The sequence below is a fragment of the Lepisma saccharinum genome, chromosome 19 (assembly GCF_977018435.1).
Source record: "Lepisma saccharinum chromosome 19, izLepSacc3.1, whole genome shotgun sequence".
NCBI classification, from domain to species: Eukaryota; Metazoa; Arthropoda; class Insecta; order Zygentoma; family Lepismatidae; genus Lepisma; species Lepisma saccharinum.
Genome location: NC_139247.1, coordinates 65,167,401 through 65,173,723, shown reverse-complemented (window position 1 = coordinate 65,173,723; position 6,323 = coordinate 65,167,401).

Here is a 6,323-nt window from a genome sequence, read left to right as displayed (position 1 = left end):
TCCCATCATGTAAATTTATCTCGAACACTAAAAACGAGATAAGGATAGTGCAGCACAACTATCTGAAATCTAAAGTGATAGAATTTCAGTACATATGCATAGATATTTAATAGATCACATTGATATACTGTTGTGAGGAATCTGTTATCATCATTTCAGACAAGAGATTATATACCTGTACATATTCACATTCACAAAAAAAAAATCATCAAATGCAGTTTGTGACATTATAATCTATTATTTAATGCAAAGAATTGCATTTGAAGAAAATGTATGAGTAAAATAACACAGAAAGATTTACAAAGCTTCAGTGAGGATGAACACATCTAACTCTGATCCACAAATTATATTTATTAAAATCTTCTGAAAGATGTAACTAATTACACATAACAATAACTCAAGTCAAAGATTACAACTTCTGAATGACTTTTCTTCTTCTACCTGAGCTGCACAGAAAACTGAGATATGCAAAAGCACAAAACCAACCAGTGCATAAAATATATTGCTTTTATAATATTCACACATGTAACTAGGTGTGCAAAAATTAGTGTTTGTGTTTCTTTGTGTTTAAAACATACTAATTCAACCTCTTATTACAATTGTCAAAGGTTTAAACCCACAGAACAATTTTAGAGTTGGTGGGTCAAGTTTTCTGTCTACTTTATACTGCAATTTGAAAGCAAAGAGGAAATAACATTTCTTACTGTAGAAAGATTAATTGAAGAGGTATGAGGGATGTTCTCCCCAATGAACATTATAATAATCTTCTATTTGCAAAAGAAGAAATAAATTCAGTTGTATTGCATATAATTTCTAATGATTATACATTATGTTAGGAGTTGCCTTCTAGCCCGAAAATCCTGACATGGATGAAAAACTAAAATAACTTGAAGAGGAAACAAGAAAAGCTGGATTATTTTCAACATAAATGAAACAAAGACAGTGTGAGCAGTGATGAACCTGGAAAGGGGGGGGGGCAGTATTCCTAAAAAAAAACATCCAAAGCAGGAAAATGTGGCAAAATGAGAACTCGCTAATAAAAAGAATATACATAACCCCTCCCTTTCAAAAATTCTGGGCACACCACTGTGTGTGAGTAAACAACAAAAATAAAGAAGGGCTAAAACTTTACAACCAAGTGTAGTCACCAAAAATGGAGGAGCAGATAAAGATGTCCAAAGTCTAATTTAAAAAGCAAATGGAGCCTTTGTACAACCATAACGATTATGGAAGAATAAAAATATATCCAGAAGTACAAAATCTGTATTTGAATACAAATGTTTATGTCAGTTCTGCTTTATTCTTGCAAGACATGGAGAGTGACTCAGTAGATTAAACATAGACTTAAACTTTTATTAATAAATGTGTATGGTAGATAATAAATATAAAATGGTATGACATAATAACAAATAAAGACCTAGGGAAGCCATCAACCAAGACGTGGTCGACTTAGGAAGACCTGGAAAAGGTCAATTGAAGCAGCTGCCTTGGAAATGGAAAAAACATGGAATGAAATTAAAAAGCTGGCTGTCAACAGGACGAGATGGAAAAGTTTCACAGAAGACAAGTCATACAATATGTTCATGCACCAAACTTAACACCGTTTTTGAAAGAAAATACTGCATCACCTCCAGAGATTTATCATGTTTATAGTGGAATCTAAATGACTGAAATACTAGCCACCTCACAAAAGATTGACTACAAGACTATCACCAGATGAAAAAGTATTATCGGCTTTACAACAATTTCTAAATTACCATTTCAATGAGACTACAATGTAATTTTGTAAACTAAAAGAGTTGCATGTTACTTCGTAGTAGCATGTGTGAATAATGAAAGTGGTAATTTAATTAAGGGTTATCCAATAAGTATCTGTGCCGATTTAATTTCAAGATGAGAAGTCTGACATAGAGATTCCTGTGTAACTTATTGGTTATCTCTCACCTTTGTGAAAAGCATCCTAGGTTCAATCCCTGGCGAGACCTAAACTTTCAGATCTGAACCCCCTCCCTCAACCTCCCAAAAAGCAGTTTGGCTCTCAGAAGATACAAGTTTATTTTAGTTTCTGTATTGATGTAAAATTTCTACCAACTGTGATCTGGTACTGAAATAAAAACTGAACATAATAACCAATAGTACTCCAAGTCCCGCACTGTGTGGCCATGCAGTCTAAGGTATCAGGTTTTGGGCTCGGGCTATGGGACGTGCACTGGTTCAAGTCTTCTGGGGGGAAGCACAACAACTTTTCTCCTGAGATTTCAGTGTATGGAACTGGTGGCCACCCACTATCTTGAGGAAATTGGAGAGCTACAAATGACGGGGGTTCACTATCATCCCGTAACTGGTTAGATGGTCTCCCATCCCTGGTGGGAGTGAGGCTGCCAGTCGGTAGGTAAGCTCTGGCTCTCACTGGCTGTTGCACCACATGTTATTACGTTATTACATAAATCTACAGGGGATGGACAAAAATAAGGAAACACCATGATATCGGAACAGGTGATATCAACGCAATTTTTCCACTTGAAATCAGATGAGGTGTGACATTGTTTTGTTTTGTGCCGTGGGATACGACCCTGTCGGACTGGTAGGAGTCAATAGTTGCGCTGTAGATAGCGTGCAGTGCAGTTGATAGTGAATCATGTCCGAGCTGACAGTGTTTCAAAGAGGGCAAATTGTTGGTGCCCGCCTTGCAGGCATATCTGTTATGAAAGTAGCCATGTTATTTGGCGTATCGAGAGGGACTCTATCCAAGATCATGATGACATAATAATGTGTCCAGAAAGACATCATCAGATAAACACCTGCATGAATGAAAATGTACACCGAGTGACAGAGACAGAAGGACACTGAGGAGGATTGTGACCATGTTTTGCATGAGTAATGGTGCAGATCCCATTATCCACCATCCAGGACTTGTATTTGTCCATTCCTCGAAGACTGCAGGCCATTTTGGAACCTAAAGGCGGTCTTGAACCTTATTAGCTACAGCATTCCGGCTTTTCTTCGCAGGTGTTTCCATATTTTTGTCCATCCCCTGTATATCATCAATATGCATAATTTTCATGATACTTAGACCCGTCAAAAGTGTTTCATATTTTTTTTACAAATAGACCAGACACTTAGGTACTGAAAAAGTAATTGTCATTAATTGATTGATTTTGTTTATTTTACACTTCACATTTCACATTTCTGTCACTTTTGGCTAATCGCAAGGATAAGGACGAGTGATGATATGATGAAGGGGCACTCACAAAGAACATCCATGCCTAGACTGGGATTCGGCAGGTTCCCTAGCCTTGAAGTATGCTGTGCTAACCACTCCACCACAGAGGCTGGAAAGTAATGGAATCAATTATTTAATTCCAAACAATATTTTCGGATACTGATAGCACTTGCATCAACCAATTACTGGTAGTCTGGTTTCGGTATCGGCACAGTCCTATATGACGATATGTGTCATAAGTGGCTTTCATGAGTCGATATATTTTGTTAAGCTTGCTGATTATTTATGTTCAGAGTGAGATTTTAAACAGCCAAAAGAGTAGTACTTAAACATAGACGCCGATTGAGTATGATGTTTGATCACAGATGGCAGCTGAATACAGAACAGCGGACAGAACTGTTATTTAGTACTAGGAACACTCAATAGATGTCCTCAATGCACCTCTGATTTCAAATTAACATAATTAATGTTTTGTTAATTGCACTACTTATGATTGTCGTTATTATTTAAGGAGTGATAGTGCTTTAAATAAACAGTATCTGTTTAAAATGCAAACTTAATTTAATGTGAGAAATGAGAGTTTGCAAGAACAAGAAAAATCTATGAAGACCGGAAGAACAGTATCGTTCTCATGGAACTGGTTAAAAGAACGGATCGTGGAACTCGTTGGTGTGTTCAGCTGTGTGTTCAACCATTGAGTGTTTAGCTGTGAAAGAGCAAGCGTGTATCTTCTTGTGCTTAGCATGGAGTGGGGTGAATATGAAAACAGAGTAGCCGTAATTTCTCTGCATATTGTTGGGAAGTCACTCACCAAGATTTTCCAGCCCCTAAAAATCCCGAAGATCAGCAAAAGGTTTGTGTATCAGACAATCCAGAGATTCACTGATACTGGTAACATGAAAGATTGCCCAAGAGTTGGTCGACTTTACACCATATGAACAGCTGCAGCTGTTAAAGCAGTGCTGGCTCGCATCCCCTGAAATCCCATCCAGAAGCAAGTGATAATGGCACAGGAGCTGAACATTTCACAACAATCAATGTTCAGGGTACTTAATGAAGACCTTGGAATTGGAGCTTACCGGTGGAATGCTGGAAATTTCCTAACAAGTGAAGAAGCAGAGGGAACTGAATCGAGATGGCTCCTGCAGCGGTACGTTGCTAATGGGCATTGCAGGATTCTCTTCACTGATAAATTGTTCACCACTGAATTAAAATTTAACCGCCAAAATGAAAGGGTGTATGTTTCAAAACTTTCGAGAAGTTTGTGATAAGAGTTCCCAAAAATCAGAGATGCCCCCAGCCCTACTCAGTCATGGTTTGGTGGGGGATGAGCTATGAGTGTTCCACCAGGCCTCATTTTTGAGAAAAGGGCTCAAAAGCCACGTGAAAGTGTATGTGGAAAGTCCTGGACCCTCTTGTGACACTGTTGAACCAAACAATGTTTCACAATGAATCCTAAATGTTCAAGAAATATTCTGCCCCAGTTCATAAGGCAAGGATGACGCGACTGTGACTGGGGACCAGTGTACTCGATTTCATCTCCACTTTTGATTGGCCATCTGATAGCCATGATCTCAGTACCTTGGACTACAAACTGTGCCCAGAGCTAGAGAGGACTGTGTGAGACTTCGAGTCTGTGTGAGGGCGAAAAGTGGACATTTTGAAAACTAATTGATGCTATTTGCATGTAATATATGTAAGTGTAACATACTAAAATAACATTTAAAGATCTGAAACCATATTCAATTTATTCACAAAATAGTGTGTAACAGTATTTATGGCCAGACTAGGTATTAACGTCAATGTTCTTTTCCAGACAAGGGTATGTTCATCTCGCTCTGGTTATTAACATTAATGTCCATGCATGTGTGTCAAGAGATATAGTGGAAATATTGTATCATACGGTATTGTTGAGGGTTTGCTTCTTGGGGTCAGTTGGAACACAGAGGGGGTTGGAAGGAACAGGCATGGAGGGAGAACATGCGAAAGACATTAAATTTGTTTAATGTGGGTGTATTATGGAAGGTTGGTTTCTGGGAAGGTTTGGCTAATCACGATAAGTTGACATTGATAGCTTGATATCACAGTGGTCCTCCTGTCACCACTACTAGAGCTACCGATATACGTAGTTTGTTTTATTAGATTCCTGAGACTCATACTTTTGAAGTCATAAAAGGAAAAGCAGGGTAACAGGAATCCGAGTGGCAGACTCGTTTTTTGTACATTTCGAGACTCATCTTTGAGTTTCGGAAGCTCAGGCACATTTTACCTAGTACTAATCCAATATACGGTGGTGAATATTTATAGAGTTAACCATGGTGGTTTTCATAAGGTGCAATGAGTGTGAATTCCTCCCCATCTGGGTACAGCACCCTCCCCCTGGTACCAAATTTCTAACCCTACAGGAGGGATGCTACATATGTAATATCACAATGCCTCGAAAGAAGTTTCTAAAATACTTGAGTGCAATTTTTCCCGCATGCCCCTTGTGACTGGAACATACTTTTCTTCTGTGATGTACGAGCTTTATTATTCTATCTACAGAGTTTTCTTTTTCTCATTTATATTTCAAAGTAACACCAAAAATCATAAAGTGAAAATCAGTCCTGGTACTTAATAGATAACCCTTACAATCGAGTTTTACTTATTGTACACACAAAGAGGCATAAACTGCCCACTCACTCATTTAGCTATAATTAAAATTCAAGCAAACAAAAAAGTATAAAAAATATATACTGACATAATTCAACAAAAATGTCTTAATTTCTTCATAACAATTATGGTTGTGGATATTTTGAGATTTTTATAAATACTAATAAAGAGTATTGATATAAAATTGATCTATACACAAATCTGATGTAAAATAACAGTTATTTAGTATACAATCCGAATTATATATTAAGACTTTGAAAATTAAATATGTATTTCAACAAAAGATTTGTTTTATATTCACAAATACAACAACGAAATGAGAAGTAAGCCACAGGCTATTTATAGAAATATTGTATCATTTTTAAGCAAATCTACCAATACATTTTTATAAGCTCACTAATCAATCTGATTCCTAGTAGAAATAAAGCTAAGTACAGAAGTGTATTGA